Source organism: Lissotriton vulgaris, chromosome 1_2, assembly GCF_964263255.1.
Source record: "Lissotriton vulgaris chromosome 1_2, aLisVul1.2, whole genome shotgun sequence".
Lineage (NCBI taxonomy): Eukaryota > Metazoa > Chordata > Amphibia > Caudata > Salamandridae > Lissotriton > Lissotriton vulgaris.
The window spans coordinates 155,221,833-155,246,462 of record NC_141686.1 but is presented as its reverse complement, the minus strand read 5'-3'; positions in this window follow the sequence as shown (position 1 = coordinate 155,246,462).

Here is a 24,630-nt window from a genome sequence, read left to right as displayed (position 1 = left end):
ACAATAATTTCACTACTCTTGTTAGGCACTTCTGTACGGCACTGCTGGACACGTAACATGCAAAAGAGTCCACTCTCTTTCACAAGAAATAAATCTAAAGCACGTAAAACCATGGTCCTAATTGACACACACTCTGTGTTAATAGCAGTTAGTGCCCCTGCAGTATTGGTTGTAAGATGGTCAACCAATGTAAATAGATTTCTAATTTTTATGTCATTTAAAACTACTCCTACAGAAGGAATCATAGTGCCAAAGTTTTCACCAACTACTTGCAAAACACTACGCCTGGCTCTTGCATGAGTCCCTATTCATCTATCTAATTCACATGGTACACTTTAGGAAACACTAAAGCTAAGCACCAACTACCTTTCCAATTTGCAGGTGCTGAAAATAAGGGTTCTTCCCACATGCATAATAAACTCCAGGAACAACAGGATCCTTTCCAGCAAATATTTGCTCCTCATAAGTTCAAATCCCTGTACACAACAGGGCTGGACTGGCCGTACCAGGCATCGGCCATTTCCCTGTAAGCCTGGGAGCAAATTTTGCAGCTGAAGGACTGAGCTATTCTAAGGCCCAGCGGTGCCAGGGGACAACACCTGAAACCTTCGTGGGTTACCTGTTCCGGCGTACAAATCACAGAGACACGGGACACTTCCTTCGGCGTCAAAGATCAGCGTTTATTTACTGCAGGGATACAGAAATCGCAAGAAGTACACTACGTGTAGGTTCTGAGAGACTTCTTCGAATTGCAACAGTGGATCGCTCCTTTTATACATATTTTAGTCATAGCACAACATGGCGAACAAACTCAGTTCCCACAGTAAACTTCAAAAGGGTCGCTTTCATGCATTCAGAAGCCCGGAACATAATTACAGTAACATCGCCGGTTCCCAACTGTAAAAGTACGCTATCCCATCATTAAGTACATTCCATTCTGGCTGTAAACGAGTTAAGAAAAGAGACAGAAACAGGTGTAAGGAAGACAAAGATAGACAGCAGATTGAAAAATAAGAGAGTGTAGGGGGCAGTATCGGAAGCACGATTGCAGGATCAAAGGATTCGTGCCTAATGCATGCACAACTGAAACAATAGACCGGCACGGCAAGATGAGCCTCGAGCGGAGCCATCTGCCTTTGCAGTGTCATCCCCCTCGTCATAAAGACATCCTCAAAGGAACACGTGTCTTCCGCAAGAGCTTGGGAATCCCAGGGTCACGAAGCGGACAGTGTCCGTTCACTGGCTACTTGAGGGCAAGAGACAAAATGGATGCCGTATCTAAAATGGAACCCGTGGGTTCAGATGAAGAAACCCACGAATAAGACGAACGGTTCAAGGCAGCGTAGCGAAAACGCGTACACCCACTAAACTCGTCATTTGCTGTTCATAGATACCAAACTCGTCCATATTCGAACGAGTCAAAAACACCATCATGATTGTCACGGAACCTCAGACGCTCCTTTTGCCCTCATGTAGGCAAGCACTAGTCGATATCAGATTCGATCTCGATATTCATCAGATCGTTCAGATGTTGCTGCAACATTATTCTATCCATCAATGCTTCCTTGGTAACAGATGGCCGTCTTATACACGTTGTAGCACAGAGGCCACCTAAGGCAGGACCACACTGTACGCAAAGACAACACGTGAACAGAAACGTCGCAACAACCCCGATGATCATCAGAATCTTCCAACCCCATGTCGACATTAGGCCCCAAAACCATCCTAATAGCGTCCAATCACCTACGTCCACGTGTATAGACTCGGAGATCTTATGCAACTTCAAATTGGCTTGATATACAGTTGGAGCGTTATCAGGAATGAAAATGCAGCAACTCGAATGGATCACCTTGCACACACCACCTCTATCTGGAAGGACAACGTCTAAAACCATACGGTTCTGCAACGTCATAAGCCTATCCGCCTGAAGCTCTGCTGTCAGATTACCAAGAGCACTTGCAGTTATGTTAGCAGTCGATTCTACCACACGAGTCAACTGTCTCAGGTTCCTACTATTAACCATACGTCCCCAAAACGGCAGGAAACCCTTAAAGAAGTCTCCTGCTTCTTGACCGGCAGTGTCCTCTTTGCTAATAACGCCTCTCACAACTCTAGTCTTGTGATAGTCCGAGGCAACTGTAAAAGTCGGTGGCAAAAGATTCGCAATATAACAGGTGCCCGAGAAGTCACGGGGCAACCACGTATATGCGCGATCATAACATACCAAGTAGGTACCCTTGGCAGTCAGAAAAACAGGGGAAGAGAGCATTAGTAACACATACGTTTCAGTGCAAGCACTCTTCCCAAGCTGAGCTCGCGGATTTCGACCAAGTCCTTGCAAGCAGAAATTACCAAGTTGGGGTACGATCCAGATCGGAGACGAGTTTTTAAGCTGTCTATCACCCACTGATATGCTATACTCAGCCTCACTCAGATCCTTGTATGCTCGCACCTCTTCCTCCGGAATAAGCGATGCATCAAAAATATCTCTATCTAAGTCAACAATCGCTCTTGCCAAAGGCTTGTGGTACGGGCCGGGACGAGGATCTGCAGAGCGTGGCTCTCGATGGGGGTAGGAATCTAGTGCACTACGGAACATAGTTTGGAGTGCTCGAGCTGACCCCTGGGAGCTATAAGGAAGAACCAAATACGGAATACCCCTATCCATGGTATGTGGCATTAACCCACACACCCAACAGTTAGTAGTATTCATCACTAACTGATGCTGATGTAGGAGCTGGACAAAAGAATTGTTCATGAATTCCGCACGTCCAACCTGTTCATGTTGGGGCAGAGGATGAAAGGAATGTGGAGAAACAGTGAGAATAGAATTTAGTTCAGAAGAAGAAGTAGGTGAGGCGGAAGGCAATAACGACTGTATTCCAAAATACACTCCACCCACCAATAGCATAGAAACAGTCAGAAACAGCAGGAATACCTGAAACAGAAAGCATTTTGTTTGTACAACCCTATGCAATTTCGATCTTGAACCGACATCCTCTCCACTTCCGACAACTTAGAGAAATCCATCCTCTAAAAACCGTCTGTAACGTTCTTGACGCACTTCGTTCTGAGTAGCGATTATCAACTCCCAGGAGTTCCCAGGAATCGACAAAAGTAACCGACCTAGTGTCAGGAACCTGCTAAACAGAAGGAAGCACCCGCACTGCCCCTTCGGTCAACCCGGATGTAAGGTTTTCTTTAATCAAACATTCAATTTTAATGCAAATCTCATAGCTGTGGAAAAAGAGGAACACACGTAAAAAGAAACTCAAAAACTAATAGAGGATGCAATTGTTCATAATGTTCATGGCAACAGTAAGGGGGTAATATGAATTCAAAAGGGAAAACAAAAAGGGATGTATTTATTAGTCTTTGTCACGAGAACGAAGGAAATATCGACTTCTCCCAGGTAGAGTCTGTTCTTCAAATAATTGTTCAGATTGTGGAACAGCGTTCAATCGATCAGATGACAGTTCAAGCCTCGAGTTCTCCAATGCTGATGATTCAACGGATGTGTCTGACTGCAATGAAGTGTCTCCTACAGGTTGAGCATCATTAAACGGCACAAAACGTGCTGGGGTCTCTGTCTCCGTTGCGGCAATTCCAGTTCGAACCCAAGAATCTGCTGGCAAAGGGATCAGGACTTTCTTGGTGTGGGTGGCATGCACCCAATTCTTTCGGCCTTCCAACCGAACTGCAGTTCTTGTTGCCAGCAGGACTTGGAAGGGACCCACAAATCTCGGCTCCAAGTTACGCTTTCTCCCAAAGTTGCGGGTGACAACCCAGTCACCCGGTTGGAGCCGATGTCCAGGACCCTCTGTCTGTGCCGGTAGAGCTTCAAGAACCTGTTGATGAATAAACCTCAGTTTAGCAGTCAGATCATAAAGATAATCAATCAACATTGGGTATTTGAGACTATCAAATGCCTTTGGCCTCGGGACTCCCCAAATGTTCGCAGGACGGCCGAACACAATCTCATATGGGCTAAGCCCTACTCGAGAGTGCACAGTCGCCCTGGTCGACAAGAGAGCTAGAGGCAAGGCATCAGGCCATGACAAACCAGTCGTAGCTTGAATCTTAGCAAGTTTCAGTTTCAGAGTGCCATTGTACCCTTCAACTAAACCCGCTGACTGGGGATGATTGGCGCTATGGAATTTTTGTCGGATTCCAAGGCCCTTACACACACTCTTCATCACACTCCCCACAAACTCACTTCCGTTATCTGACCATACAATCCGTGGCATTCCATACCGAGGAAAGTATTCCTTCAGTAGGACTTTCGCTGTGGACAGGGCAGTATTATCTTTAAGAGGATAGGCCTCGATCCATCTGGAGAACGCGCAAACCACAACTAAAACGTACTTCAGGTTATTGCATCTCTCCATATGGATGAAGTCCAGTTGGATGACTTCAAAGGGACATGTAGGAGGAGCAAAATGGCCAGGTGGAGTGGGGGTGCCCTTGCCAGGATTATACATCATACATACCATACAATTCTTAACCACTCTCTCAGCACACTTAGCAATACCATCATTCTTCCATACCGGGGACAGCAACTTACATATACCTTTCGCGCTAATATGTGACAAGCCGTGAGCCATAGTCACAACGGCTAGCACATATGCATCCGGTAACATCCACCTCTGACATTCCGACAAATCAATCCAACACCCATGGGCATCTAACTTTCCCGTGCTTTCTTTCAATTTAGTCTTTTCAGCTTCAGTGGCCTCATTCTGAATCGCTTTCACACTCTCAACAGTGTCCTCACACATACCAGTCTCCGCCGGCCATCTCACTGAACTCGCAACATACATTCGGGTTGCAAGATTTTTAGCTGTTTCCTTTGCAATCTCATCCGCAAACGCGTTACCACGACCAACATCATCCGTAACCTTTCGGTGCGCTCTGCATTTAATGATTGCCACCTGCTTAGGCAATGTAAGTGCGTCCAAAAGATCGTTCACGAGCTGTCCGTGTTGGATCTTCGTGCCATGCGATGTCATAAATCCTCTTTCTCTCCACAAACGACCAAAGCTATGTGCAACGCCAAACGCATATTGACTATCTGTAAACACATTCACTAGCTTTCCCTTAGACAAAACACACGCTCTCGTCAACGCAATCAACTCTGCCGCTTGTGCTGAATTCGGACTCAATCTCGCAGTTTCCACAACCGTACTCAACGTCACCACAGCATACCCAGTCGTCACATCACCATTCGGCAACTTAAAACATGAACCATCAACATACAAAGTACCATCGGGATCTACCAATTGAGTGTTTTTTAGGTCAACACGACCCTTCGTTTCTTCCTCAGTTCGTAAATAGCAATCATGTGGTGGTACATCATCTGATTCCATATTAGTCGGCAACAATGTCGCCGGATTCAGCACATTACAGCGCTTGATTTGTATATGACTTGCCAAAAGCGTCAACTCATAACCGGACAACCTTGCGCTCGTCAAGTGTTGAGTTTTTGTGCGATTCAAGAGAGTGTCAACTGCATGCGGAACCATCACCGTAAGCATATTATCCATGACCAATCCTGCAGATTGCTGGATGGACACCACAGCTGCCGCTGTCGCTCTTAGACAACTCGGCAAAGCTCTAGCTACTGTGTCCAAGGTCGAGGAAAAATATGCACATGGACGCTGCTTACCGCCAAATTGTTGCGTCAAGACACTCAACACACAACCCTCTCTCTCGTGAACGTATAGTGTAAACGGCTTACTGTAATCAGGAGTACCTAACACAGGAGCCGAACACAACGCATTACGCAATTCAGAAAAACTTCTCTGACACTCTTCAGTCCATGGCAAAGGAGTCGGAACATCCTTGCACGTGAGAGCTAACAATGGCTACGCTAACAATGAAAAATTTGGAATCCATTGTCTGCAGTATGACGTGATACCTAGAAAGGCACGCACATCTCTCTGAGTTGTTGGCACAGTCATTCGAGCGATCGCTGCAATTCTTTCTGGGGTCAACCTTCTTCCCTCCTTTGACAATAAGTGACCTAGATAGGTTACTTCTTGACAACAATATTGTAGCTTAGAAGGTGACACCTTGTGATGTAAGTCACATAGATGCTGTAACAGCGATACTGTAGCAGTTTTGCAAATCTCTTTAGTGTCAGCAGCCACTAACAAGTCATCAACGTACTGAATCAAGGCTGCACCAGCCGGTAACACAAAAGCATCAAGTTGACTCTTTAAGGCTTGGCTGTAGATCGATGGACTCTCACAGTAGCCCTGAGGAGCGCGTTTAAACCGGAAGCTGCGACCACCTAATGAGAAGCCGAATAGATCTCTGCTTTCCTCAGCAATCGGAATGCTAAAGAAAGCATTCTTCAGATCGATCACTGAGAACCAAGAGGGAGAGGCTGGAATCAGAGTCAGTAAAGCCGTAATGTCAGGTACCACAGGAAATTGTGGAATCACAATTTTATTTACCTCTCTCAAGTCAATGACAAAACGGTACACAGGAGGCTTGGATGGATCAGTTCATTTCAAAATAGGTAACACAGGACTATTACACACATTCCCCCGAGTTTCCTCGATAACATCCTTCTTGATCAAGTCATATATGATCGCTAATAGCGCTTGTTCACCATCAAGAGAGATACGATACTGGGGAATACGTGGTAATCGCACATTCCATTTCAATTGAACAACATAAGGTTGTTGGACAGGCCACATGAAGGGCTCGCTCCCTCCCCGCATGACAGGGCCCGGACACCGGCTCTCCAGGTGCTACCCACAGAAGCAACCCGCAAACCGTCCCCTACGGGACTCCTGCTCCCGGACATCTCTGTATCACTGGCCCGGGCCACTGTCAGCTCCATTGCCCGGCCCGGCCGCCATCTTGGACACTGCACCACGAGGCCGCGTGGCCTCAGCTCGACTCTAACCCTGGGCCTGGCCAGGCCCCGACATCCCGGCACCACCATCCACCCAGGAGGTGAACGGACCACTTGGCAGGTCAATGGGAGAAAGGAGTGTCGATGGCTCTCCCCCGCCAGGTGCCGATCGCCCCCAGCCTCCCCGGGCGCTGGCTCCACCCCCCTGCTGGGTGTCTGGACTCCCTCATTCCGGACCTCCCGACCTCCAAGTGCGAGGGTCCGGACATCAAAGGGCGCCAGACCTATAACTGGGGCAGCTCCAGAGCAGGAAGGCAGTTGTATCCTGGAGTCGAGAGACACCGTGAAGAACTCATCCTTGACGGACTGCTGGCGCTGCCGCAACCCTGCCTTGTGAACTGTCATCCTGCCCGCTGGCGCTGCCGCGGCCCTCTGCAACCTTCATCCTCGTCGGGACCTGCTGGCGCTGCCGCGGCCCGTTGTAACTACCATCTTCGTCGGGACCTGCTGGCGCTGCCGCGGACCGTTGCCACCTTCGATCTCCCCGGAACCTGCTGGCGCTGCCGCGGCCCGTCCTCCTAGAACACCGAGCTCGAGGATTGTGAGCTACCCATCATCTCATCGCAACTGCCAGATTGGTAACAAGACTGTCCCGCTACCCCCTTTTCCCTTCCAAGAGACTAGAATCGAGGGGACCCCTGAGTCCTGACCTCCTTGTACCATTCTACCGTACTTCAAGATTGCTTATAAAGAACGTTAAACCTTATCTTTGTGTGGTGTCCATCTGTGGGGGGGAAGTTACTTGTCTGTACGATCGCTGGAGACGGCTCTCACCGGAGACCTCTCCCCTTGTCCTCGGCCGACCCTCCAGGTCCCGTCTAACATTGGTGGCAGCGGTGGGATCCGAACCAACGCGTAATCGTACAGAAAGCAACTCACCCCACGACTAAACCACAATGTCGACCAAAGAGAGCGGATCTACAGAGAAATTCCAAATGGAAAAACTGGAGGAGTACAGCCATCGAGAATTAAAACAATTTTGTATGGAACTGGGCATTGCTACCACCGGTCTGAGCACAAAAGATGACTTTAAACACGCCCTAGAATCGTGGGCAGAAGCAAATGCCGCCGCTCCCCGGGACCAAAACATCGAAGCACCGGAGACGAGCACCGCTCCGTCCGAAGAAAGGAGAGCGGGTCTCTCCCGGGAAGAGATCCAAGAGCGAGAAAAAAGCAGACTGCACAAATTAGAGTTGGCACGGCTCAAGTTGGATGGAGAACTAAAACTAGCGGAACAAAAAATGAACCTAGAACACTTACGGCTCCGAGAAGAGCGGGAAGAAAAGCAAAGACAAAGAGAGCTTGAAGAAAAAAGACTGGCATATGAACACGAGCGCAAACTGGCAGAGATAGAACTACGGAAGCAAAACAAAGACCTGGGGGTGCCCGAGCAACCGCGCACCCCAGGAGCTACAAAACCAAAGGTCCACATCCCCAAAGATGTCGTCCGAGAGTATTTCCGAAACAACGACATGCAACAGTGGTTCAAGGCCTACGAGATCGCCATGACCTCCCACCGGATCGATCGAAGTGACTGGGGAGCCGGTCTATGGGGAGGTTCGTCAATGAAGGCCGCGATGCCCTGTTACAGCTCCCGGACCATCAAATGACGTCCTATGACCACATGAAGGCCGCCCTCCTCACTCGATATGGGCTTACACCCGAAATGTACCGCCAGAGGTTCCGCGACTGCACCCGAATCCCGGGTACAACTTGGGTGGAATATGTGAACTATTTCAGCCGAGCATTCGAGGGATGGATCAAGGGAAGCCACGTAACGACCTACGAGCAGCTCTTCAACCTCATTGTGTGGGAGCACCTCTCCAACAACTGCTTCGTCGAGCTCAGGCAGCACCTCCTCGACAGTAAATTGACTGATCCACGGCAGCTCGCCGCCGAGGCTGACCGATGGGAGAGCACCCGAGTGGGCCGGGATGGGCCGAACGAACAGAACAGGAACAACCAAGGTCATCACCGTCCCCGAGGAGGAGGAGGAGGCCAGGGCCGGGGGAAAGACGCCGTCCCGGCCGCTCCCGCTACCAGCACCCCGCCCCCGGCCGGCCGGGGCAACCCCCCGATGCGCCCGGGATTCCGAGCCAATGTCACTTGTCACCGATGCCAGCGAGTCGGCCACTACGCCAATGACCCAAACTGCCCAAAGAACCAGACTCCGGGGCCCCGCCAGGTAGCTGCCGCCGCCCTAGGAGAAGAGCAAGTCTCCGTAGAGCATGAAGAATACGAACAGGAGCAACAAGAGTGGGAACCGGCCGCCATGGTCCTAGCGTGCCTAGGGGGAAGAGACATGATCCCGCGGGCTCCCCTACCCGTCAACACCAGAAAATACAGTCAGTGGGTGAACATAAATGGGCGCAAGGCTGAAGCCCTACGTGACACGGGGGCCAGTGTGACGGCCGTCCGCTGTCACCTGGTGACCCCGGAACAAATCCTGCCGAACGTTCTCTGCCCCGTCCGTTCAGCCGACAATTCTGAGAGCCTGTGTCAGATGGCCTGCGTCCCATTCGAATGGGGAGGAGTATCCGGCATGTTGAAGGTGACGGTCCGCGATGATGGCCTCGTGGACTGTCTCCTGGGGAACGATCTCGAGAGTTCCCCGTGGGCCGCCGTGGAAAGAAGAGAGCACCTGGGGATGTTGGGCCTCCCGGACTGGGCGTGCGTAACCACCCGGTCCATGGCCACCCGCGCCATCACCCGACCTGAAGAACCCGAATGGCCAGCACCTCCTCCCCCGATCGCTCCAGTGGGGGACGCCGACCATACCGACCCCCTGGAACAAACCCAAGAAGGGCTCGCTCAGCCCCAGGACCTTCCAGACCTGGCTCAGTGGCGTCAAGAAGGGGGACCCACCCAGGAACAATTCCGTCAAGAGCAAAAGACCTGTCCCTCTCTCGAGGGACTACGACAGCAAGCCCTCGCCCAGAGCACGGGAGATACCGCCGGGGCCCACTGGATCTATTGGGACAATGACCTATTGTACAGCGAACAAAGAATCGCGGAGTTGGGGGCCAGTCGAGTGTTGGTGGTGCCCCTCCGCTTTAGAGACTTCCTGTTGAATTTGGCCCACGATGTCCCCCTGGCTGGACACTTGGGACAGGACAAAACCTACAACCGCCTGGTGACCCACTTTTATTGGCCAAAAATGAGGAATGACGTCCTCAACCACTGCCGGTCCTGCCCCACCTGCCAGGCCAGCGGGAAGAACGGCCGCAAACTCAAGGCACCCCTGCAACCATTCCCGGTTGTTACCACCCCGTTCGAAAAGGTGGGAATAGACATTGTGGGGCCCCTGGACCCCCGAACAGCACAAGGGCATCGATTCATCCTGGTACTGGTAGACCACGCCACCTGCTATCCTGAGGCTGTTCCCCTGCGAACTGTAACAGCCCCGGTGGTCGGCCAAGCCTTAATGGGGATCTTCGCCCGGGTGGGCTTCCCCCGGGAAGTCGTCAGCGACAGGGGCACAAACTTTATTTCAAAATATATGAAATCCCTCTGGCAGCAGTGCGGGGTCACTTACCGATTCACAACCCCCTATCACCCTCAAGGAAACGGACTGGTTGAGCGGTTCAACCGCACACTCAAGGGAATGATTATGGGGTTGGAAGAGCCCCTCCGTCGCCAGTGGGACGTGCTACTCCCATGCCTCCTCTTCGCCTACCGAGAAGTCCCCCAGAAGTCCCTCGGCTTCAGCCCCTTCGAACTCTTGTACGGACACCCTGTTTGAGGGCCCCTCAGCCTAGTCAAAGAAGGTTGGGAGATGGCCCCCCTGAAAACCCCTCCAGACGTCTACAAGTACCTCCTGATCCTACGCAATCAGACCAGACGATTCAAAGAGATCGCCAAAGCCAATCTTGAGGCCAGTCAGGAGGGCATGAAGAAATGGTACGATCAGAATGCCTCCTCCATAGAGTCCGAACCTGGACAGCAAGTATGGGTGATGTCCCCCACCGAACCTTGTGCCTTGCAGGACAAGTGGACAGGGCCTTTCAAGGTGGTCGAGCGCAAGAGCCCCGTCACCTGTCTCATCGACATGGAATCTCCCCGGAACCCCCTCCGGGTCCTCCACGCCAACAGACTCAAACCCCACTTTGTGCGCTCGGAGCTCAGCCTACTGATGGCTACAGACAGTGGAGTGGAAGAAGACTCCGAGCCCCTCCCTGACCTACTGAGGACCCGGGAGAAAGATGGTTCAGTAGACGGGGTCCGACTCTCAGATGCCCTAACCCCAGAGCAGCGCCAAGACTGTCGGGCTCTCCTGCTGCAATTTGCGACCCTATTTTCCCTCACCCCAGGGGTCACCCCCTGGTGCTTGCACGACGTGGACACTGGGGACAGTCCCCCTATCAGACATCGGGCGTACCGCGTACCAGATCGTGTACGTGCCTGCATCCAAGAAGAAGTGTCAAAAATGCTCACACTCGGAGTCATCGAGCCCTCGGACAGCCCCTGGGCCAGCCCAGTCGTGCTGGTCCCCAAAGCTGATGCCCCAGGCACCACCCCTGAGCTCCGATTCTGCGTCGACTATCGGGGTCTGAACGCTGTCACCCGAACCGACGCTCACCCCATTCCCCGAGCAGATGAACTGATCGACCGCATGGGGGCTGCCCGCTACCTCAGCATCTTCGACCTGACAGCGGGCTACTGGCAGATCGGCCTCACCCCCAGGGCCAAAGAATGATCCGCTTTCTCCACCCCGGATGGCCACTACCATTTCAAAGTGATGCCATTCGGCATGAAAAACGCTCCAGCCACTTATCAACGACTTGTGAACCAGGTATTGGCGGGTATTGCTGTGTACAGCCGCCACTGGTCAGACCATCTCCGCCACCTCCGAGAGGTCCTGCAGGCCCTCCAACAGGCCGGCCTCACAATCAAGGCCAGCAAGTGCCAAATTGGCCAAGGGTCCGTGACCTACCTCGACACCAAGTGGGAAGCGGTCTGGTGGCCCCCCTTCAGCTCAAGATCGCTGACATCCAGTCCTGGCAGCCCCCCGTAATGCAAACCGAGGTCCGAGCCTTCTTGGGGCTCACCGGATACTACCGGCGGTTTGTGAAGGACTATGGCAGCATTGTGGGGCCCCTCACAGAGCTCACATCAAAGAAACACCCAAAAATGGTCAACTGGACTCCAGACTGTCAAGCGGCCTTCGAGAAGCTGAAGGCCGCCATGTGCACCGCCCCTGTGCTCCAGGCTCCCGATTACAGCCGGGAGTTCATCGTCCAGACTGATGCCTCCGACCATGGCATCGGGCCGTCCTCTCCCAGCTGAACCCCGATGGACTTGACCAACCAGTGGCCTTCATCAGCAGACGCCTACTGGCCCGAGAACAGCGCTGGAGCACCATCGAGAGGGAGGCCTTTGCAGTAGTGTGGGCACTCAAGAAGCTCCGGCCCTACCTCTTCGGTACCCACTTTCGGGTGCAAACAGATCATCGCCCCCTGCAATGTCTAATGCAGATGCAGGGGGAAAATCCCAAACTATTGCGATGGTCCATCTCCCTGCAGGGGATGGACTTCACTGTGGAGCACCGACCTGGCCAGGATGACGCCAACGCTGATGGCCTGTCACGCTTTTTCCGCCTCGACGAGGAAAGTCCCCAAGAGGATGGGTGACTCTCCCCGCCTTCAGCTGGGGGGGACGCATGTTGGACAGGCCACATGAAGGGCTCGCTCCCTCCCCGCATGACAGGGCCCGGACACCGGCTCTCCAGGTGCTACCCACAGAAGCAACCCGCAAACCGTCCCCTACGGGACTCCTGCTCCCGGACATCTCTGTATCACTGGCCCGGGCCACTGTCAGCTCCATTGCCCGGCCCGGCTGCCATCTTGGACACTGCACCACGAGGCCGCGTGGCCTCAGCTCGACCCTAACCCTGGGCCTGGCCAGGCCCCGACATCCCGGCACCACCATCCACCCAGGAGGTGAACGGACCACTTGGCAGGTCAATGGTAGAAAGGAGTGTCGATGGCTCTCCCCCGCCAGGTGCCGATCGCCCCCAGCCTCCCCGGGCGCTGGCTCCACCCCCCTGCTGGGTGTCTGGACTCCCTCATCCCGGACCTCCCGACCTCCAAGTGCGAGGGTCCGGACATCAAAGGCCGCCAGACCTATAACTGGGGCAGCTCCAGAGCAGGAAGGCAGTTGTATCCTGGAGTCGAGAGACACCACGAAGAACTCATCCTTGACGGACTGCTGGCGCTGCCGCAGCCCTGCCTTGTGAACTGTCGTCCTGCCCGCTGGCGCTGCCGCGGCCCTCTGCAACCTTCATCCTTGTCGGGACCTGCTGGCGCTGCCGCGGCCCGTTGTAACTACCATCTTCGTCGGGACCTGCTGGCGCTGCCGCGGACCGTTGCCACCTTCGATCTCCCCGGGACCTGCTGGCGCTGGCGCGGCCCGTCCTCCTAGAACACCGAGCTCGAGGATTGTGAGCTACCCATCATCTCATCGCAACTGCCAGATTGGTAACAAGACTGTCCCGCTACCCCCTTTTCCCTTCCAAGAGACTAGAATCGAGGGGACCCCTGAGTCCTGACCTCCTTGTACCATTCTACCGTACTTCAAGATTGCTTATAAAGAACGTTAAACCTTATCTTTGTGTGGTGTCCATCTGTGGGGGGGAAGTTACTTGTCTGTACGATCGCGCTGGAGACGGCTCTCCCCGGAGACCTCTCCCCTTGTCCTCGGCCGACCCTCCAGGTCCCGTCTAACAAAGGTGATATGTCCAGCAGGCTCACGTCATTGGGACCTGTTGCCCACAAAGACTCAGAAAGAGAACTCAATTCCGGTGGGAGCTTATCAGTTGACAAGTACATAGGAGAGATCACTCTTTGATCCAATGTAAGCTCCACTCCCGCAGGAGAACAGTACAGAGTCGCATATAACCGTTTCAGCAAATCCAGGCCCAAAAGATTCTCACCACAACCAGTAGTTAAAATCAAAGGAGCTTCTAGCTCACGAGGCCCAATTGTAAGGGGCAAAGGGCTAGAAACCGGATTGCTAACGGGGGCGCCAGAGAATCCAACGGAAACATTCGTTAAGCCAGACAAAGGTGCGCCAGGGAGTTTCGAATGCATGATGGAACTTTTCGCTGCACCAGTGTCCAACAGAAAAGGCTCAACTACGCCCGATGTGGCAACTGCGACATAAGGCCCTCTCTGATCAACCGGAACTGATACTACTCCCTCTCTTTGTCTGTGGCTGTCCTAGTAATTACCGTCAGCATCGATATCATGCTCAACGTAATAGTCGTCCATATGATACTGTGCAGATCTACCAGACGATGATCCGCGCTGATCAAAGCAATTATTCGAGTCTGATGAAGTGGTAGAACGCTCATTCTGATTCTGAGTAACACCACAACCTCTACCACGTGAAGCCTGTTGGGGACCACTACGACCTCCTCGAGCCGAAACACCATTATTTCGGTCACGTAAAACCGAACAATTAAACTTCAAATGGCCCTCACCCCTACAATATGCGCATTGATTGTACGCAAGCATAGATCTCGGTGTAGAAGAGTCAGTACGCGACTGCGTCCTAGAAGACTGTGATTGCGATCGATTTTGCTGCTGTGAGTCATTTGGATTCGAGCGCGGAGGATACGCTTGCTGCAACAGAACCTTAGTTTTAAGATCCTTTGTTTTCTTATCTGCACGATCACTTTCTTCCTTTTCTCTGTTTTCGTAGTATTGAGCCGTGGCTAATATTTGAGCAGTGGTTGAAACGGCCCACGAACTTTCAGAATTCTTCAATTTGTTGCTGAGTTCAGGCAACAAATTCGACACAAATTTATCTACAAACAGTCGCTGACCTCCCTCAATGCTCATATCCTGACCACTGTGATCGATGAATGCCTCCTCAAATCTGGTAAAGAAATCGGAGACACTCTCGTCCTTCTTTTGCTTAAACACAGACAATTTATCCCAATTAACTCTCATCGCTGGCATAAGTGTCTTCATAAGAGTAATAATCCTCTGTGGCAGATCCGTAATGAGCTGTTCAGGCTTAGCCCCACCAACTTGTCATCCGTCAGCCGCCGCAAGAGCAGCCCAATCACCGCCTAACTCGGCTACGTGATTCTCTTGACGGATTTTTGCCCAAATTGGTTGAGGTACTACGTTACCGAACAGCATATCAATGTCGGCAAGGTTCATAATAGTGGCATCCACTAGCTGAGATAACTCCTTGTAATAACCTGCCGGATTTTTCCGGGGGTCAGGCAAAGATTGCTTCACCTGTAAAACTTCCGATCGCTTCCATGGGAGGTGTATCCAAACTCTCTGGAAGTGTGGCAAAATAGCAGGGTTAGCAGCGGGATTACCTGGCATCCACACTGGAGGAACTTCTCGCATGGGATACTGACCAGGTTGTGCCATCCACTCCTCAGTTTCGTCATTAAACAATGCTCGAGGTTGTAATGTAGATCGAAAGGATAAGAGACGCTCTAAAGCACGTCGAACATTACCACCCACAATCATACCGTTCGAAAACTGATGCTGCAGTTCAGTTATTTCAGACGGTACATTGTCTACCTCATCATTATCCCACTCCTCTCTTAGGGATTTACACATTTCCTCAAACACAAATCTTTGTGTGGGCTCATTAAATTGAGAGAACGTGTCGAAAACTATGCGCGGGGTGTATTTAGCAGGATATCTAATCCATTTACGCGTCATTTTCACTAACGTCTCACTCTCCCTACCACCAGGAATTTGACTTCGTCTCTGAGAGACATCAGAAACATCGTACCCAAGGATCGGTCCAAATGGAGAGTAAAGATTAGCAACAGCATTAGGTATGCGACTACGGACAGCAGGAGAAGAGGAGAAATTTACAGGGGCAACAACATGAGGGCTGAACGTAGGAGCAGTAGGAGTAGCCAAGAGAGCAGAGGTAGCGGGAACAATAGACTGAGAAGGTATAGGCAGTGGAGCAGTAGGAAGAAGGGCAGGTAAGGGAGCAGGGACAGCTTGAGAAACAAGAGGATTTGGAAGAACAAGACCAGCGACAGGCTGACCAGCAGCTGCCGGAACAACGGGTTGAGGAACAGGAGGAACCACAGGGGCTGTAGTATCCTGAGCGTATGGAGGTGGTGATTTCAGTAGATAGGACAACAAAGGGTCCTCTACCGCTTCTTCTCCCTTCTTATCAGAACTCGACGGTAAAACAGGATAACACTTATCCACCGCCATATGTTGCAGTCTAGCAAAAACTTCCTTTTCCTTCTCTTCTTTGTCTCGCTGAAACTGCTCTGCATTCCTCATCACCGTAATGATACCTTCTCTCTTATTTTTCTTAATCTGTTTGATTTCTTTCTGCTTGGCCTCCTTGCGCCATAACCGGAAGGAATCAAACATGGCCGGCCTAGATTTTCTTTTAAACAATTTTGCCTCAAGATTATCCAAAATTGCAGTTTCGAAACTACCATGAGGTGCCCAACTAAGGACACCATCATCTTTAGTGTAGCGGATCCAATAATCATTATATACGATAGGACCCACTCCATGGCGACTATAGAGCTCATAGATCGGAGTTCCAAATGGAAGTATCGGACATGAGTCCTCCAATCGGGAATCCGTACCGCAACATTTAAAGAAACCAAACAAAGTACTACGGCCAGGCATCGTGCACACTAACCGAGTTTACAAACTTCAAGGGTTATTGAATTATGATGTCCTCGCAAAAATGCAAGACCCTTGGTTTTTGGCAATTGCAATCGTCAAATAAAACCCAACAACTAAGAACCAACAACTAAGAACCACAAATGCAATGGAACCATGCAAAACAACCAAGTTTCAACAACAACCAAGGATTCTGGGAGCGACCCACAAATACTTAACTGAAAGAACAATGGCGTCACCAGGAAGGCCCGTCTATCGTCTCGCCGTACAAAGGACTACGCCAGGCGCCAAAACAGGTCGACAGTCAGGGCATCAGTCCGTGGCAGCCGTCAGGAGGCGGGAATCTTCGCGGGAAAAGTCTTCGGGCCACTTATTTCGACATCAGGATCGATGAAGTGGGGTGCACCTTCCCTCGGAGATTTCACACGAAGTTCCTCACGATCGTCGGGCCTTGGACCGGTACCGCTGATGTCGCCCCACGTTGGGCGCCAACTGAAGGACTGGGCTATTATAAGGCCCAGCGGTGCCAGGGGACAACACCTGAAACCTTTGTGGGTTACCTGTTCCGGCGTACAAATCACAGAGACACGGGACACTTCCTTCGGCGTCAAAGATCAGCGTTTATTTACTGCAGGGATACAGAAATCGCAAGAAGTACACTACGTGTAGGTTCTGAGAGACTGCTTCGAATTGCAACAGTGGATCGCTCCTTTTATACATATTTTAGTCATAGCACAACATGGCGAACAAAAGGTTACAACTCAGTTCCCACAGTAAACTTCAAAAGGGTCGCTTTCATGTATTCAGAAGCCCGGAACATAATTACAGTAACATCGCCGGTTCCCAACTGTAAAAGTACGCTATCCCATCATTAAGTACATTCCATTCTGGCTGTAAACGAGTTAAGAAAAGAGACAGAAACCGGTGCAAGGAAGACAAAGATAGACAACAGATTGAAAAATAAGAGAGTGTAGGGGGCAGTATCGGAAGCACGATTGCAGGATCAAAGGATTCGTGCCTAATGCATGCACAACTGAAACAATAGACCGGCACGGCAAGATGAGCCTCGAGCGGAGCCATCTGCCTTTGCAGTGTCATCCCCCTCGTCATAAAGACATCCTCAAAGGAACACGTGTCTTCTGCAAGAGCTTGGGAATCCCAGGGTCACGAAGCGGACAGTGTCCGTTCACTGGCTACTTGAGGGCAAGAGACAAAATGGATGCCGTATCTAAAATGGAACCCGTGGGTTCAGATGAAGAAACCCACGAATAAGACGAACGGTTCAAGGCAGCGTAGCGAAAACGCGTACACCCACTAAACTCGTTATTTGCGGTTCATAGATACCAAACTCGTCCATATTCGAACGAGTCAAAAACACCATCATGATTGTCACGGAACCTCACAGCCATGGGGCCCAGTGTTGCAGCTGTGCTGCAATATCGGCCCACAGTAAAAAAAAGCAGTGAGTACGTGTTTCCAGCCTTCCAGGGCCAGGCAGTGCTTCACCAGGTGCTGGTCCGAGAAAATTATTTACAAAATGGGGGTGGTGATGAACAGAGTGTCTGAGTTAAACAGACCACTCTTACCCAGTCCAAAGATCAGGGCTTGATCCATCACCGTTATTTATCTCACTGCCCCATCCCAGCTCAGAACCTGGCTATATGCAAATCAGTCTGTCCCTGGCCCAGTGCATCATGGGAACAGGGCAGACTAAACTACCAAGCCAATTCTTCACCAGAAAGGAGACAAGCTACCGGGGACCGGTTTCTGGCATTTCAGCCTTCTTCGGCCCGGCTTGCTTGAATCCTGATGGAGCAGTGAGAAAGGGACTCATGTCTGAGTATACCCTGCCACACCTATAGTGGCCAAAAACGATTTACAAAATGGGGGTGGTGATGAACAGAGTGTCTGAGTTAAACAGACCACTCTTACCCAGTCCAAAGATCAGGGCTTGATCCATCACCGTTATTTATCTCACTGCCCCATCCCAGCTCAGAACCTGGCTATATGCAAATCAGTCTGTCCCTGGCCCAGTGCATCATGGGAACAGGGCAGACTAAACTACCAAGCCAATTCTTCACCAGAAAGGAGACAAGCTACCGGGGACCGGTTTCTGGCATTTCAGCCTTCTTCGGCCCGGCTTGCTTGAATCCTGATGGAGCAGTGAGAAAGGGACTCATGTCTGAGTATACCCTGCCACACCTATAGTGGCCAAAAACGATTTACAAAATGGGGGTGGTGATGAACAGAGTGTCTGAGTTAAACAGACCACTCTTACCCAGTCCAAAGATCAGGGCTTGATCCATCACCGTTATTTATCTCACTGCCCCATCCCAGCTCAGAACCTGGCTATATGCAAATCAGTCTGTCCCTGGCCCAGTGCATCATGGGAACAGGGCAGACTAAACTACCAAGCCAATTCTTCACCAGAAAGGAGACAAGCTACCGGGGACCGGTTTCTGGCATTTCAGCCTTCTTCGGCCCGGCTTGCTTGAATCCTGATGGAGCAGTGAGAAAGGGACTCATGTCTGAGTATACCCTGCCACACCTATAGTGGCCAAAAACGATTTACAAAATGGGGGTGGTGATGAACAGAGTGTCTGAGTTAAACAGACCACTCTTACCCAGTCCAAAGATCAGGGCTTGATCCATCACCGTTATTTATCTCACTGCCCCATCCCAGCTCAGAACCTGGCTATATGCAAATCAGTCTGTCCCTGGCCCAGTGCATCATGGGAACAGGGCAGACTAAACTACCAAGCCAATTCTTCACCAGAAAGGAGACAAGCTACCGGGGACCGGTTTCTGGCATTTCAGCCTTCTTCGGCCCGGCTTGCTTGAATCCTGATGGAGCAGTGAGAAAGGGACTCATGTCTGAGTATACCCTGCCACACCTATAGTGGCCAAAAACGATTTACAAAATGGGGGTGGTGATGAACAGAGTGTCTGAGTTAAACAGACCACTCTTACCCAGTCCAAAGATCAGGGCTTGATCCATCACCGTTATTTATCTCACTGCCCCATCCCAGCTCAGAACCTGGCTATATGCAAATCAGTCTGTCCCTGGCCCAGTGCATCATGGGAACAGGGCAGACTAAACTACCAAGCCAATTCTTCACCAGAAAGGAGACAAGCTACCGGGGACCGGTTTCTGGCATTTCAGCCTTCTTCGGCCCGGCTTGCTTGAATCCTGATGGAGCAGTGAGAAAGGGACTCATGTCTGAGTATACCCTGCCACACCTATAGTGGCCAAAAACGATTTACAAAATGGGGGTGGTGATGAACAGAGTGTCTGAGTTAAACAGACCACTCTTACCCAGTCCAAAGATCAGGGCTTGATCCATCACCGTTATTTATCTCACTGCCCCATCCCAGCTCAGAACCTGGCTATATGCAAATCAGTCTGTCCCTGGCCCAGTGCATCATGGGAACAGGGCAGACTAAACTACCAAGCCAATTCTTCACCAGAAAGGAGACAAGCTACCGGGGACCGGTTTCTGGCATTTCAGCCTTCTTCGGCCCGGCTTGCTTGAATCCTGATGGAGCAGTGAGAAAGGGACTCATGTCTGAGTATACCCTGCCACACCTATAGTGGCCAAAAACGATTTACAAAATGGGGGTGGTGATGAACAGAGTGTCTGAGTTAAACAGATCACTCTTACCCAGTCCAAAGATCAGGGCTTGATCCATCACCGTTATTTATCTCACTGCCCCATCCCAGCTCAGAACCTGGCTATATGCAAATCAGTCTGTCCCTGGCCCAGTGCATCATGGGAACAGGGCAGACTAAACTACCAAGCCAATTCTTCACCAGAAAGGAGACAAGCTACCGGGGACCGGTTTCTGGCATTTCAGCCTTCTTCGGCCCGGCTTGCTTGAATCCTGATGGAGCAGTGAGAAAGGGACTCATGTCTGAGTATACCCTGCCACACCTATAGTGGTCAAAAACGATTTACAAAATGGGGGTGGTGATGAACAGAGTGTCTGAGTTAAACAGACCACTCTTACCCAGTCCAAAGATCAGGGCTTGATCCATCACCGTTATTTATCTCACTGCCCCATCCCAGCTCAGAACCTGGCTATATGCAAATCAGTCTGTCCCTGGCCCAGTGCATCATGGGAACAGGGCAGACTAAACTACCAAGCCAATTCTTCACCAGAAAGGAGACAAGCTACCGGGGACCGGTTTCTGGCATTTCAGCCTTCGAGAAAATTGCCATGGCTGCTTAGGGTTCCCAGTCCGGCCGTGGTACACACTCACTCCAACCCCCCATCTGAGGATTTCAAACCTTTTCTTTCCTACTCATGAAATAGAGCTTTACTTCTCGTTGCAAATCCAAAGTTTACTTCCTATGTATTGCAGCAGCTTTCAACTTTTCGTCCTCCTTTTCCCAGTCTCTCTTAGTTCTACTTCTGTCCTTTAACTCAATGTGTTCCCTTCTTTCTTCCAATTTCTTCCATAGAATTCTTCGTAGGTCTAGTCAACTTACATGTTATTATTTCTTTAAAGAAGCGCAAGACAACCGTTTCTGTGAGAGACTTAAAATAATGTTTCACTTTCTCTATATATCTAGCGTTGGTATGAGGTTTCACATTTTTGTACATAGGCATCTACTTGAAAAGGGTGTAGTAGTTTGCAGAATAATAGTCAAAATGAGTTTTTTGGTAAGACATACTAAGAATTATCCTACAAGACAGTGAGTAGGTGAGAACGAGAAGCAAATGTTGGTATCTAACTCCTCATTCTGTGGATACAGGGAAATAGGTGCATATATAACAGACATGTGCGTGCATGACATAAGAGTACTCTTGTGAAAGGTTAAAGAATACTCTGTCTTTGAAATTTCCCTCAAATCCCATTCCTGTGTAAAATGTTCATGGTAAATCTACAGCTGTTCTTCTCTATCAGTTGACTCAGGTGTAGTTTCAGTGGGAGCATGCTCAACAGGAAAACATAAGCCTACTAACAGACCAACCATCAAGACAACCAAGGCAATAGCAACAACGGTTATTATCACTTTACACTTGTTAGGTGAAATAAACACCATGGTTGCTCTCAAGTCAGATCAAAGAGCTAAAAAAACAAGACTCAAAAGCAAAATTTTATACTTTGTTTTCTTCTTGTGCAAACTGGAAATACTTTGACATTTCGAAAAGGTGTATATTGGTTTTTAGTTTTATCTAGCGCTAACTAGAGTAGACCCGGGTAATCAGAGTACTTTACAAGAAGAAATCATAAAGTAACACAGTCAAAGGAAGTATATACAGAACAGCAATAAAATAGTGTGAGAGGTACATAACAATACAGCATTAAAATAATGACGTTTGTGCCAAAGTCGGGTTCGCCAGGGTTAGGGGACTGTAAAAAAAAAAGAGTCAGTAGAGGGGGGCTAGTGCTTTAGGAAACAAGGATCAAACTGTGAGAGTGCTCAGTAGTTTTTAAGCAGTAGAGATTTGAGGTTCCATTCAAAGCAAGAAAAGGAGGGGTTGCAGCTGAGATCTTTGGTGAGCGAGTTCCCTATCTTGGGAACACTTCCTGAGAAGTGGGTCGATTTGTTTTTCAGATTACAGGGTTTGAGAAAAAGTGAGTTGGAACGTCTTAGTGCCCGGCCCCTACCTGCTCTCTAAAATGTTTGATTGCAAGGTATTTAGATTTTTTGGTACAAAGGGATTTGTGTGTGGTGCAGGCTGTCTTGAAGATGCATCTTCTTTCAATGGGCAGACAGTTGAGGCTCTTAAGGGCAGGTGAGATGTGATCAAATCGCTTTATTCCTGAGAGGAGTCTGGGAGCCGCATTAACGTGGCACTCAGGGGGACAAGGTGAATTTTTGGAGTTCCAGTGAAGATGGTGTTGCCATAGTCCAGTTTAGGGAGGATAAGCAATTGCACTACAGTCTTGAGATCGTTTGAGAGGATACAAGGTTTGATAATTTGGAGGTGTTTCAGTGTGAAAAGGGCTCCTTTGGCTGAGATGTTGATGTGCTCCTTCATTGACAAGTTTCTGTCCAGGGTGATACCCTGGAACTTTACAGAGTTAGAGTGTGAAAGAAAGCAATCTAGTGCGTTCAAGTTCTTGAGACATTCTTGGATTGGTATGGGTTTGTTTTTAGAAGAGAAGAGTATCAGTTCAGTCTTGGTGGGGTTCAGTTGTAGGTGTTTGATGTTAAACCAGTCTTGTATCTTGTTAGGTGTGGCATTCAGATAGAGGATACCTATGGGGGATGTTATTTTGTAGTATAGTTGTGTAGTATCAGCATAAAGGTGATATTTGATCCTGGCTTGTTTCAGAATAATTGTGAGGGTTCCATGAAGAGATTAAATAGGGCTGGAGAGGGGGGGCATGGCCAACCGCCAGAGAACATGGTCGCTTGCTAAAGTGGCTCCGCGACCCAGTGTTCTTCCCTTTAAACATCTGCTCATTTATCCGTACTCTCGGACCCCAACCAATGTGCTCTGTGTTGTGAAGAGTGTCAGAGAACTGTTGCGGGGCACTCCATTGTGGTGACAAGCAAGCCTGTTCTGTGGCTGATGAGGTGCGGCATCGAGGTGGCAGCAGAGCCCCGAGCTAATTTGCAGCAGCAGTGAGGTATCCAGAAGAGGGCTCTGGTAGCAGGCTGCAGGAAGAGGTCCAATCTGCGAGACGAACGGACCCCTGCCTGCAGCTCAGGTTTGAAAACGAGGTGGGGCTGAGGACAGCGTCTCCCCGAGATTCTCCGCTGGAAGCGGAGGTGTTTGGCAGCACCAAAGCAGGCTTGGAATCGCTGAGTGCCCCATAGAAGTGACAAGTGAGTCCAGCCTGAGGTGAAGGAGACGCGGCCCCCAGGCCAACGGCAAGGCCTGGCCTGAGGTGCAGAGAATGAGCTGAGCACACAAATATGGCCAAACTCTGAGGCATGTGAATGAAGGTGGTCTGCACTCCTTATTCTCCATTTGTATTCCTTTACTTTTTTATTCCATAAATGTAAACCTGTTGCGTGCTACCCGGATTGTGTAAGCCCAATACACCTTTCTGAACCTCAAGATGTGGGGAGTGCGCAGATACACACTCCACTCCAAGATGCACAGCGTTGTGCGGATTTCAAATGCATCTTAGTTTTAAACCGTTTAATCTTTGTCTGTAAGTTTCTTCAATCTTTGTCAAGTCATTTGTCATTGTTCTTCCTTATGCATCAAGTACACACGTTTTTCATACTGCATTTAAGTAACTTCTCATATTTTTATGTGTCCATCGGACTTCTTTAAAAATAAGATCCCAATACACCAAGTTGTTCAGAGCAGCATTCATTTATTTCAAGCCCAATGCATTTCGGGCTGCCGTCCAGCCCTTCGTCAGGGGTAACTGTGAAAGGACAATTATGGATGATACATTACTTATCTGCATAGACTATATCACATTTAACAATTCTTTTCAGAATTTCCTTTGTTTACAAATTTACAAAAATTAATATTAGACGTTGCGCATCAGTGAATAAGCCTCCTAAAGTGCATCACATTTCACAAACCAAAGTCCTTGTAGTCTAAGTTTAAATTAATCCTAGAACTTCCCTTAAAGTTATCTTGCATGCCACTTCTTAAGAATTATGTTAGTCAAAAAAACGCTACTGAAAACACATCACGGGCTCATTTAATCTTCTTGTTTTGCAATGATTAACGTCTTACAAACATAAATCTGCACTGCATCTGACGGAGCTGTCCCTGATACGCGCAGATCTTTGGACATGGGTTTGAATGAGCGCTGTGATGCTCATTTCATTTGTAGGGGTGCATCGTAATCATGAGTAGTTTGCACCTGCATTTATTCTTTGTCTTATTAACATGAGGGTGTTAGAAATGTTTCATAATAACATGGAAATTACATGTTAAAGTAATATTTACATAATGTGCACAAATCAATGAAAAATGTGTGCTTGCTTGAAAGCAGTAATGTGTAGGATGTTGTATATGCCACTTGCAAGTATCGATAGATTTCATGTGCTCAAGTAACGTGATGATTTAGAAATGCTCAGTAAAAATATTCATTTACATGTACTGTTATGAGGCTTGTATGCCATTGTCTTACGTTGGCCGATT